At 35.2% G+C, this 13,683-nt stretch overlaps 1 protein-coding gene and 1 long non-coding RNA gene across 2 annotated transcripts in view; one reads left to right on the forward strand and one right to left on the reverse strand.

The window, feature by feature from the left end:
* LRRTM4 (leucine rich repeat transmembrane neuronal 4) overlaps positions 1–13,683 on the forward strand; it is a 1,027,999-nt gene that overhangs the window by 696,213 nt on the left and 318,103 nt on the right.
* LOC125109506 (uncharacterized) lies at positions 8,467–9,255 on the reverse strand. Its single transcript, XR_007130257.1, has 3 exons — positions 8,980–9,255; positions 8,795–8,878; positions 8,467–8,614 (listed from the first exon to the last, which is right to left on the reverse strand). It is a non-coding gene; the product is annotated as an uncharacterized LOC125109506 (long non-coding RNA).

Genomic DNA, 13,683 nt, shown 5'->3' on the forward strand with positions numbered 1-13,683 from the left:
TCATTTAATACCCAGTCCATATTTCCCTTTTTCTGATTGCTTTAATGATTTTTTCCCAACATTTTACTTATTTTGAACCAAACTAAACATAACTTCCCATTGCATTTGAATGTAACACCTCAAGAGGTTTTAAGAATCTCTGCCTTTTTTTTTTTTTAAGGTATTTTTGTTGAAGAAGTCAGGTTATGTGTCCAGTAGAATGTCCCACATTCTGGATTTGGGTGTTTGTTTCCTTGTAGTGAGGTTTAACTTGGTCTTCTATCCTTGTTATTTCCTGCATTAAACTAGTATTAAAGCTAAAAAGTATGATTCAACTCAGCAACACTGCTTTTGCCACAGGAACCCTTCATGGTGGTATTTCTGATTCATCATGTGAAATTTTACAGTGTTAGTGACTAGGAATTGGGAGATGTCCCAATTGGGAGCATGAAGTTTAGTTTTTAGAAAAGCATGTCAAGGTATTGTGACTGATGAAGTGCTTAATGGCATAAAATAAATTCTTAACCCAAGTTAGCATAAATTCTTGAAAAAGTGATGGATACTCCCTCTTCTATCATAGTCAACATTATTAATGCAAATGTGTCAAAAAAGTGTGATGAGGCTGACAAGGAGGTTAATGTGTAAGTGATGCACAAATGACAGAAAATTCTTTGCATGTTAGTCAAAGGACCAAGGGGACACCAAAGAATGAGAAAAAAGTCAATGAGTGGCTTAAGGAAAGAAAAGAATTTTTGTGAGAAAGGATTATTCAGCTATTAATGAAATGATGTTATTTATAAAATGCCCATGTTATAATCTTTAGGAAGTTATGCATATGTACTTTTATATTCTACATTCATAAAACATGCATAAATGACAATGAATAATATTATTATTTTATTCATTTAAAAATTATTTCAGATGATGTTAAATTTAAATGAATTTCATTATATTCAAAAGCTTTGAATATTAGTACCCAATGTCCACAGGTTTCAGTTAATTATGATAATCAATACCAACTACTATTTTCCAACTCTCTGATGTAAGGAGACATTTACATGTTAGTCTGATTGTTCTCTCTCCATTACCTAACATTCATTATAGATTATTTCTAGCACACAATGTAGAGAACAGCTTTCATGTGACCAGTATACACCTAATAAAACAAAACATTATAAATTCTATTGGAGTGTCTTGGGGGCCCCTCCCAGTTGCATCCCATTCTCTTTCCTAGTAACTGGATAGATAACTAAATAGGTAGATAAACAGATAAACAGATAGTTAAGTAGATAGAGAGGAGGAAAGACAGACATGGATATATAGGTATATGAATATTTAAGAATATATATATGTATCTTTAAACCATGTACAATAACGATCTACAAGTTTTAATATGCATATAAATGAAATCAGGATATATGTATTATTCTGTGAATTTTTGGCATAACAATATATTTGGGGATTTTTTTGTGGGTTTTTTTGGTGAAATTCATTCATTTTGACATATATAGGTCTAATGCACTTATTTTCATTGGTGTACAATAGTCAATCATGAAAACATCACAGTTTATTTTTCCATTCTCCAATAGAGGGATGGTATTTTGTATATAATTATCCTGCTGTGATAAATAATACTGCTATTATGAACATTCTTATGAATGTCTCCTTGTACAAAAGTTTCTCTAGATTATACCCAGGAGTTGATATTATTTACTAGATAATTCCAAATTGCTCCCTAAAATGCTCTCGATCAATTTAAACAACCACCACACCTACTCTCTATCATTCGGCATTACCAAATTTTTTATATTATTGCCAACCTGATAGATATGAATGGTATCTCATCATGCTTTTAATATTAATTTCTTTGTTAGTGGAGTTAAATACTACTTCCTTTTTTATTGGCTCTTTCAGTTTTTCATGTGAATTGCTGCTTCATATGTTTTGTTCATTTTCCCCCATATTTGTCTTTATTTTATTGATTTGTAAGTAGCCTTAACATAATCTAAAGACTAATCTTCTCTGCTCAGCCTCCCTTTTCCATTCACTTGTACTTCCCTGGGACTGCAGTCCCCCATCAGGTGTTAACATCTGATATTTTGCTTCAGGAAAAGGAGAACCTATGCAAAGACATGTATTTACATACTCTCAAATTTCTATTATTTATTTTCTGCATATATGTCTATCAGTGTATTAGTTTTCTCTCTTTGGTTATTTAATTAGCATGTCTATCAAGTTTTCTTTTAATTAAATGATTAGATTTTTCTTTTGTAGATCTGTTTTTACAACTGCCCATTCTCTTTTAATAATACTCTATGCCTTTCTATTGTTCTTAATTCTATCTTTAAACGTACTCATTTTATATTCTCCATCTGATTATTTCTATGGCCATTACCCTATGCTGTTGGTGTTTGAGTTCTTTTCTTCATGTTCCTGATGGTTCTTGCTCACTGTGGCTTGTGTCTTCACGTATTTGATCATTTTAAAAGGTGAGCTCAGGGGGCACCTGGGTGGCTCAGTGGGTTAAGGCCTCTGCCTTTGGCTCAGGACATGATCCCAGGGTACTGGGATCGGGCCCGCATCGGGCTCTCTGCTCCACAGGGAGCCTGCTCCCCCCCCCCCCCCGTCTCTCTCTCTGCCTGCCTCTCTGCCTACTTGTGATCTCTCTCTCTGCCAAATGAATAAAATTAAAAAAAAAAAAAAAGGTGAGCTCAGGTTTCTTGGGATTTAGTTTGGGAGTCTGACTTTTGTGAAGGTTGGTGGAGGATCTGTACACAGGAAAATATTTGGACTTCATTCAACCAGGCATTCTAGGTTACTACCAACTGGGGAAAATTTTAAGTGAACTTATTGACTGGTAATTTTTTCTCCAGACCATGTGGAAATTGTAAAGTTAAATTCCTAACTGCTGAGAGTGGTCTGTGATTGGGAATTTTTATGGGAGAGTTTTTTCCCCCCACCAAATCCTAGGCCAAAATAGTCAAATTAAGTGTTAGTTTTGCCTTTGCCAGCAGGAACAATTTTTCTAGTCCACCAATTCACTTGGATATAAGCCTTTGAGAGTCCTACTTAGACTCTGTGTGTGTGTGTGTGTGTGTGTGCGCGCGCGCACGCATGTGCACACCCGTGCACCACCCTCCTTGATGCTGTGCAGCTTAAGGTCTTGTTTCCTGTCTAGGGAGCCTTTATTAAAACTCAGCCTGCCAGCAAATAAGCTTTATACTTAACAAGTTCAGCAGCTCTACACTGCTTGCTTTAGTTTTTGTATTAACTTACTATTCTTATATCTAACGCCCTCTCCTTCTGGGCCTTGGGTAATTTACATTACTCCATTATGAGCTCAGTCAGCTATAATGTTTAGAAGGTTACATTTTTATATTTTACCCAAAACATCTATTTGTCACTTGTTTCTTCTGATCATTTGGATAGCATTGCTGCTAGCAACAAACATCTGTCTTCTGACATTGAATTGTAATGTTAATTTACTGTGCTAGGGTTGAATAGCCTTGCACCAAGAGGTTTTTTAAATTATTATGTATGACCTTTAATCTTAACTTCTTAAAAACAAACATAAAAAATGCTTTAAAAATTAGAAGAAATCCAACTTTTAAGAGGCAATAAAATACGTTGGTGAAAATCATAAATTTTGGTTTATAGCCTGAGCTTGATGACTGGCTCCATCTTCTCTATAATGTTAGACCTTGGGTCTGTTGCCATTCTCCTTGACACCTTTCTCATCTATAAAATGGACCGCAAATAATGGTGTCCACTTCTCTGGATGATTACACTGATTAAATGAATGAGTATAGGAAAAGTGTGTAGAACATTGCCTGGCATATGAAAATGTACCATGAATACTTTCTATAATAATTATTGCTTTTTACTGTCTGTCTTCAGTGCAATCCTGAATTACTTAATCAATGTGAACAAGACAATCTTTCATAGTTTTTTTTTTTAACCTGAATTTGATTTACATGCTTTCTCCCCTTTTCAAAAAAGTTGGTTCATATATAGTGCAATAACAATAGCATAAAAGAGTTTGTTCATTTTGGCTTTTTATTACCCATATAAGTTTTGTGAGGATAGGAATATTCATGCAAACTGGAAATATTTAAAAGATTTAGGAACTGAGAACATTTAGAAACCATTTTAGCCTCATATATTTTACATTGGCTAATCAGTTTGTGATAAGAAACCACATTTAAACAAGCAGAAAATCATTATATGATGTACAAAGTGCTGAAAATAGACAAAGAGAATATGATATCAATTTGAAATAGAAAATGATTTGATTGTTCTCTTTAGTTGAACACATTTTTCTTGGTAAAAATTAAAGGAATTGTGTCAGGCAGAAAACTGTGTTCCATATAGCATTTGCTAAAAATGAATAAATGGCACATTGGCAATTAGTTTTTCCCTAGAATACAAAGGCAGACTACTATTCTTTAACATAATTTGGGGTTTCAAAGAAATAAGAAATTATATAAATCTTTAATAATTTTTAACTTGAGTTAATCTATCTTTTACTGAATTAGGACAGACTCAAAGCCTGCAAAAATTTACCAGTAATATCCTTAATGCAGAAAAAAAAAAAAATGTGTTGAGGAGGAGGATGCTTTTTCTTTCAACTTTTCAAACAATGGTTCTTAAGCCATTGTTAGTGTATCACACTTGTTGGTAAAGAATGTCCAAAAAATCCAAAAATAAAAGCCATTATGTATCACTGAAAAAACTTTGTGATTTATTAACTGTATATAAATATATATTAAAATAATAAAGTGTAATATTAAAGAAAAATAGTACCATGAAATATTTCTTCATAAACTTGAGTATTAAAAATCTTAAATCTAGCTCATCTGACATATAAAAATATTTCTTTTCTGGCAATAGAGAGAAAGGTTTGCTTTTGAAATTACTAAAATCAGCTCAACTTTAGCTACATGTCGGCATCCATTGGTATATTATAGACATTGCAAAATTTTTCTCATAGAAAAGACAACAACTTCGACTTTACAATAGATATTTTGGAATTTAAAATTTATTGTGTATGTATATACAAAGGTGTGTATGTATAAAATTATCACCACCATTGTTAGGTATTAAACTCCAGCCTACATTAATGGTCTGGAGCTTGCCTATACCTCATAATTCAGAAAAAATATATAACTTTAATTTTACACATGCATATGTATCTGTAGTAGAAATCTGGGGCACTTAATATGTGCTCCCAACTGAGATAAGCCTTTATATTCAGAATCAAAATTATTTCTCATGACATTATGTGGTAGGTACTGTCATTTTAACTATTTGTGATTAAACCAGATGAGGCTTATAGAGGCTAAATACACATCTGGTAAAGGACAAATCAAAGTTAGTCAAGCTCCAGAGCCTATGCTCTTAACCATTACTTCTAGATATAAGATTGATAGGGTAGACACATCACTGGTAAAACACCCAGGGAGCTGAAAAATAAATAAGGTAATTCTCCCATAAATAATATTACAGTAAACTGGGAAACAAAAAATGTGATAGTAAGAATTAGGTCTGCCATGAGAGAGAATCCAGTTCAACATAATTAAACAAGAGAGGCACTTGTTTCTCATATAAAAACCTGGAGGCTGCTGTGGAAATTGTGTTCACAAAGTCCTTAGGACCTATCATTTCAGCTCTCCACCCTTCAGTCCTTCTTTGTCCTCAGGGTTCAAAGTGGTTGCTAGTAGTCCAGCCATTATAATCTATACTGTAGCAGAACTAAATGAGTTCGGGGCAAATAGAAACTACACCAGGTGGAGTTGTCAACACAAAGCAAACTATTTTCACCAAATAAGGAGATCACAGGGAACAACTTCCAAAGCCATGAGCCCCCAAGCAGGAGTGAGTGAAGGGTTCTTTTTACTTAGGTTTTAGGATGCATATGCAGAAAGGGAGCTTTATCATCACATGGATAGGTGAACATAAGCTTGCACAGGTGAACTTAGAAAACATTCTGTATTATGTTAATGAAGCTTGTGTTCCTCAAGACTTTAACATTATAAGGAAGCAGAGGTGACTGCCTGACTAGGGTAAGGCGCTACAGACATGTTCCCCAAAATAGTATAAACTAGAAGGGGTCTTGTGCTCCTATCTCAGGTAAGAAACGCAGGCTCTTGCATACTTTTGAAACAACACTGGGAGTTTTGAACCACTGATTTATTGTCTCTGCATAGTATGGTTAAGCTATTTCCTGGCCTGCTAGAGACTGCTAGCTTTTGTATTCCCTTTGTTCCCTTAAAATTTTTAACTACTGAAGTTTTTGCATTTCTTTGTAATTCTGACACCTCCTAGGAATTTCTGCAAGAAGTGTGTTTGGGCAAGTAGGGCAAAGATAACAAATAGCTGGGGGCCTAAAATGATCTTGCTTTTCTTTTTCTGGAGACCCCTAACTCTTTCTGCTTACAAAATTACAGTCCTCAGAATGTAAAACTAGTTGGAGATGGGCAAAAGACAAAGTCACTTTTTTTTTAAAGTAATTTCCTCTTATTTTTGGGGTGTTTTACTGGCTGTCACTATTGAAATAAAGGGTTGGTGAAATGTATGGTAGATTTTCTATTGGCTACAACTTGTGACTCAATTTGATGGCTCCTTTTAGATTATTCTGGTGCCTATGTAGCAAGCCCTTCAAAGTTACTTAGGATTTGGGATCTCAAGGAAGCACAGGCACTTCTCTAGACCTCTAGCATGTAGACTATCCCACCGTCTCAGCTTGAGTAGATCCTGTGCCCCATAGAGTGATGAACTGGGCATCTAGGGTGCTAAACCATGTTGTATCCCTACTACATTTTGTGCACTGTGAAATTTCAGCCATGCTAACTTTCAGTTTGTGGAAAAATAAAGGTCTTTCATTTTGTGGAAAATTAAAGGTCTTTGAATTTTCCAATCTGCTCATAGAGAAAATAATGAACAAATCTGGACATATTTACTAAAAACACATATTTGCAAAATAAAGCATTTTTACATCAATCAGATAGGTGTTTCGACGTAGTTTTAAAAAGTTATAAATTAGTAAAACTTTTACAGTATCAACACCTTTACAGTATCAACACATCACTGAGTTATTTTTCCCTTCTTGAGGGTATATAAAGGCTTGGAATTATTTCAAATCTGAGATGCATAACAAGCTGGTCTCCTAAAACAGTAGAATATAAAAAATAAATTTAAGTGATAAAATACTCCTTGCATTGTATATATAGTATTTGTGAAAGGGCAAATGTGCAACATATTGTCAGGAGTAATGAAGTTCTTGAAGAAAAGGGCAAACATGTTCAAAATAGAAAGATTTTTTTCTCTGATATTAATGTCAGAACCATAGAAGTGGGTGTAGTTTTATATTTCTCTACTTCATATTGATTTTTTAATATAAGGTGAGAAATACAAATATGTGCATGTATGTGTGTGTGTTCACACCTGGTTTATCTTTGCCAGTCCTTGATTTAGTAAGCCAACAGCAATTTTCTGCACCAACCTATGTTCTATATATGAATGATGCCCTTTTGAATAGATTTCTTAAGTAAAATGGTCTTTAAGTTATGAAGTTCTCATCAACAATAAAAGCTGTAAAATTTCCATATAAGCTGAGATTAATAACTGTTTCCATGCTAAAATGCGTAAAAATGAGGAAATAAAGCCAAATAGTAAGGTCTTTGAGTTTTATGATCTGGATCCCTCTGAGCATGTAGTCAGATATTAGTCATATTGTGTGTGGTCAATAAATAAAATTATAGTAAAAAACAGTCAACGCAAGTAACTGTGTAATACAAGAATAATGCACCCAAAAGGACACATCAATATTCCCAGAATGTTCTTTGAAGCTTAAAGATAAGTAGAAATTAGGACAGAAAAGTCAATGAGAAAATGCCTGTAAGAGAAGTATTCTTCTGGGACCTACATCTCTTTTGAAAGATAGGGAGTAAATAAACAACAAAATAAAAATACGAAACAAAGGTAAAGCGTAGGTGTAACTAAGATTTTGAACCTTAAAAGTATGTAGGGATTGTAAAACAGTAGTGATCTCATTAGGATGGGATTTGGATAATATTTTTCATTTATTTGATTATTTGCAAGCAGAACCCAAAAAACTGACTAAATGCATCTTTGTAAAATTTCTAATGGATTTAGTGGCTGTCACTACTCGAGTATCGAGTATCGCTTCCAGGGATGAGTATATCCAGTTGGTCTATGAAGATGTTTAGTTGACTCAGCAATTGCCCATGGCAAGAAAGTTAAAGTTTTTCAGAGTGCAGTATTATCAGAAAATTAGGTCCAGAGTATTTTTTTTAAACCCTATCCAGAATGCATTTCCAAACAGATAAGCTGCTACTGAAATGTAAGATTTCAGAAAAATATACAGAATTGCAAACTTCAAAATATACCTGGCATTTATTAGAAGAAAGTCACTTCTCTACAGTGAAACATTTGAAAGTAATGGAAGTCTAAATTCTGGTAGGAAGAGCAGGTAAATGTTTATCTCTATGTGCACACATACAGGTCTTAATTTCTCCTACATTTGGACAATATGTGTATATACATAGATTGCTGCTTTAAGTGCTAGGAATGCAGGGAAAAAAACAAGGACCACTGTCTTCAGGTGACTTCTCATCTATAGGAGAGAGAGATAATAAAAAATAAACATAATCATAAAGTAAATTATAGACTATGACAGAAGATAACAAATGTAGTGAATAAAAGGAAAAAGTAGAGCAGTGTAAAGAGGATCTTTTATATGGGCAGGGTGAGAAGTTTCTATTAGAACAATACTTAAAGGAATTGAGAACATTACCAGGCTTATAGCTGGGGTTGTGGGCAGAGAGAATGGCCAACACAGAAGGCTGGAGGCTGGAGAATGCTCCATGTAGCTGTAGAACTGTTAAGAGGCAATTTGATAGAAATGAAACAGGAGCAAAGTCATAGTAGAGGAGTGTTAACAGGGAGCCGACCACAGAGGCCTCATTGCATTATAATTACCTTGCAGATAAGAAATGAGGATGACTCAGACCCAGTGTTAGCTGCCTTGGTGGTAAAAGGTGTGAGGTTTTAGCTTAACATAAGTTGAAGGTGGAGCTGACATAATTCCATATAATGGGCTGTGAAAGAAAGAAAGGTTATTTCAAAGTTTTTGGTTTGAGCCATTGGAAACGGTTTCCATTAACTATGATGGAACTGATGCTAGTTAAGTCAACTTGGAGTAGAACAGTGTTCAGAGTTCAGTTTGGCAGAGGTCAAATTTATGGTGTCTGTTAGATTTCCAAGTAGAGACATCAAGATAGCATTGCTTCTGTTGTTCCACAATGACCCGAGGAAACCCATTTTAGAATCTTTAGCATATGGAAGGCACTTAAAGCCAGAGATGGGATATGCAAAGAGGTAGGAGTGAGAAAGGTGACCAGGACTTAGCCCTAGGGCAATCCATGATAAAGAAGAGGTTGGGGAGAAGAGGAGGGGGTGGGCAAAAGATTGAAACAAGCAGCCGGTTTTGTTGGGGAAACCAAGAGAAGATAAAATTATCGGATTCAATTGCAGGCCACAATTTAAGTAGGAGAGTGATCAACTCTTCCAAACGCTGCTAACTGGTCAAGTAAAATTCGAAGCGATATTGAATTTAGGAATGTAGGGCTACGACTTTGTTGAGAGCAATTTTAGAGATATGTGGGTGAAATCCTAATGAGAATGAGTTTTAAAAGATTGGAAACTAAAGAAGTGAATATAAATAACTCTTTTGAAGAAATTTGCTGAAAAAGAGAGCAAAGAAATATAATATTTTTAAAGTGCATTTGAAAATATATTTGTATGTAAAATGCATATTGAAGATAAAATTAAACTTAAAATGTGCTTCTGGTGTAGGAATTATATGTAAATATTTCAAAAAATTTGGAACATGCAGAAAACTAGAAAAAAGAAAGTGAAAGATAGAAATTGAAACCATCATTATCCTAGCACTCCATAAATCCGTACTTTCCTAATGTTTAGTTTATAATTAAGCTTAATGGGACAAAAATGATGCAGGAGAGCTAGGTTCTTATCTCACAGAGCTGAAGAATGAATCTCAAGGACAAAGGTGAGTGAGTAAGGCAACAGAAGTTTATTAAGTAAGGATACGGAAAAAGCTCTCAGAAGCGAGAAGAGTCCGGAAAGGGTTGCCATTGAGGGCTTTTAGGGATGGTCTTTTATAGAATGCTAACTAGAGAACCTAAATCTTTTTAACATCTCTATTGATAGCACCATTGAGTAAAGACTAGTGATAACACCATCAATGGCTTACTCCCTTCATAGGGCCCAGTAATTCTTGGATGGTCACAAGTAGCTATTATAAAAAGACCTCACCTCTGACACCTAGGACACGGATGGTCTGGTCTTGTCTCTGGTTTCCTTTGATCTCCCACATTTTGAATTTTGTGAGCCTGATCCCAGGGCCCCCTACCTATCTCTCTCTACCTAGCCCTATCTGCCCCTCAATCAGTAAGACCAGGAGTCAGAATTCTTTTTCTGTAAAAATGACTATTGAAAGTATTTGAAGCTTGCAGGTCATATAGTCTGTGCCCCAACCACTCAATCCTGCAGTTGTATGGTAAAAGCAGCCACAAATAATGTGTAAACCAATAAGCAAAGCTGTGCTCCAGTAAAACTATGTTTACCAAAACAGATATTGAGCCCTACTGAGCCTGCAGCCCATAGTTTGCCTGTCCCTGTGTAAGATGGTCATGGCATTTAAGAGCCCAGGCCCTAGCTTTAACTCCATAAAAAAACTTGAAATGTTTGGTATTTGTAAAGTTCAAATCCATTACTGACAGAAAAGATGGTTTTCCTTTCGTCGATTTTTTTTCTGTATTTATAACATATTATAAAGCATTCCCCTGGACACCAAGGAATGGTGAGGATATTGGTGGGAATGTAAACTGGAGAAGCATCTATCGAAAATAACATAAAGTTTGTTTAAAAAAAATTAAAGAGAGAATTACCATTTGAGCCAGCAACCCCTCTTCTGGATATATACCCAAAGCAATTAAAATCTGGATTCCAAAGAGATATCTACACTCCCTTTTGCTTCGAGACATTATTTATAGTAGCCAAGATACGGAAGCAATCTAACTGTCCATCTCCAGATAACGGATAAGGAAAATGCATTTTATTGGCAAACAGGAGTATTCTTCAGCCTTAAGAAAGAAATTCTGCTATCCACAATGACATGGATGGAACTGGAGGACATTATGCTAAGTGACAAATGCTAAGTGACAGAGACAAATACTGCATGGTTTCACTTATATGTGGAATCTAAAGAGTCAAGCACATAAAAGCAGAGAAAGAAAGGTGTTTGTCAGGGGCTTGGGTGAGGGGGAAGTGAGAAGGTGCTGGTCAAAGGGTACAAAGTTTCAGTTACATAAAATAAATAAATTTTGGAAATCTACTGTATAACATAAGGCCCATAATTACTAATACTATATTGTATACTTAAAAATTGCCGAGAGTATAAATCCTATTTTAAATACTCTTACCACAAAAGGAAAAAAGGGGGGGCTGGGGACTTTTACAGGTAATGGGTAAGTTTATAGCACTGACAGTGATATTGGTTTCACGGGTATATACTTATCTCTAAACACAACAAGTTGTCTATATTAAATATCTACAGCTTTTTGAATGTCAATCATACTTGAACAAAGCAGTTAAAATTTTATTTCTCTCTTTAGAGGCAACTTTAACAGAAATCTGTACATGTTTTCCTAGCCTTTTAGCTTGTTGTACAAGGTCACCACTGGACTGTATGGATACCAGATCATCAAATTTTTTTTTTTTTTTTTTTTTTTTTTTTTTTGTCAGAGAGAGAGAGGGAGAAAGCAAGCACAGGTAGACAGAGTGGTAGGCAGAGGCAGAGGGAGAAGCAGGCTTCCTGCCGAGCAAGGAGCCTGATGTGGGACTCGATCCCAGGACGCCGGGATCATGACCTGAGCCGAAGGCAGCCGCTTAACCAACTGAGCCACCCAGGCGTCCCCAGATCATCAGATTTTTTCCAAAGTCTCTGTAGATAAGTAGCTCTCTAAATTAATGGCAATTGTTTTACCATATATCATGACAGCTTATCCATATGAAAGACTTTCTGACTTGCTAAGTTAATAAAATATTGATTAGAAAAAATAGTTTACTATAAATGACAAACATAGCCAGCTCAGGCAACTTGTTATACTGTTCTGATTTGTTACTAGTTCCTCTGTCATTTGACATTTGCAGGGCCACAGAGCACTGCACTGGGAGATATAGATGATGTAGATAGATAGATAGATAGATGATAGATAGATAACCTTAAAAAAAAGAGCCAGCTATTTTACCAGCAAAATGGACTCATTCTGGAATAGCAGATGAATTGCAATTTAGGATTGCAAACTATGGTGAACCATAGGCAAGTTCAGAGAGCAGAGGAGAGGGTCTTGCTTTTATAGGGGGAAAGAGGAAGCTGAGAGGGGCTGTTTCTGTTGATTACAGGGTTGATGGCAGCTTCTCACTGGCTGGGCTGTTGGTAGGCAAGGAGAAATCCTTCCCTCCTGCTGGAGTAAGTTAAATAAAGCTTCTTTTCCTGTTGGGGAATGCCAAGTACGCTTCTTACTGTTAGTGGTCCTGTAAGAGCGTTCCCCCTTCAGGGCTTCCCAACTCCATTTTGAGTTAGACTTCCTTTATTTATTTCCACAATATGCATAAGAATATATATATAACATATTATGTATAACTTATACATATCATATAAAAACACACATATTCTTTCATAAGAAAAGTCTTTTTCCTTGCTCTTATTTTAAAAGCACCTGGATATGAAAATAAAATAATGACAAAAGAAGCTAACACTTAGAAATAATTCAACTTGCCAGTTCCTGTTGGATCAGTTTGCAGCAGATATCAGATGAAAAATTCTTGAAGAAATCTCAGATGGTTCTTGGGTATATACAGCAACAAAAAAAAACTGTTAATCTCAGGATTTCTCACTGCCTTATAACAAAAGGTGAACATGTAAAATCCCAAAGAAAAATCTTGATTTTAGACAGTCAAAAGATTAGCTCAACTATTTCAAAAAGGAAGTGAAACCTGTAGTTCAAGAACTATAAGGATTGGGAAAATGGGATTAGAAAGCCTCCTGACAAAAATGGAAGGAAGCAAATCATTTTACTTATTTGTGTCTCTCTGTCTTCACTTAAAAATTCAGTGCTTCCTTTGTTACAGAGGGCTGTGAAGATTAATTATTTGACATATACCAAGTACTACAAACGTGCTCCATGTAACCTTCTCATTAATCAAAATGTAAGGTCTTTTGATCTTGGTCAATGTATTGTTTTTAGAGGCTACTGAGTACATTCTACACATATAAAAACACACAAAGAAACTTGTTTTTTATTCCCCAGAAACATACTCTGGACTTTTATTAGGCTAATCACTCATCACTCCCAGTCTTTATAATCTCACAGAAGCCATGTTTATTCTATTAGTAGTCTTCCTGGATCTTGTACACTGGAGTGGTCTCAATAAATTCCAAGATCATGGGCCATGCCTAGGGCATACAAGTGAGAAGTATCTTTTGTAGTTTGGATTTTCCACTCTAACACACAGGTAGTTCTGGAGAGTTATAAATAATCTAATATCTATGCCTCATGTCATATCAGAATTTTCCAAAGTTTCTGACCTAATCCCATG

The sequence above is a fragment of the Lutra lutra genome, chromosome 9 (genome assembly GCF_902655055.1).
Source record: "Lutra lutra chromosome 9, mLutLut1.2, whole genome shotgun sequence".
Classification (NCBI taxonomy): domain Eukaryota; kingdom Metazoa; phylum Chordata; class Mammalia; order Carnivora; family Mustelidae; genus Lutra; species Lutra lutra.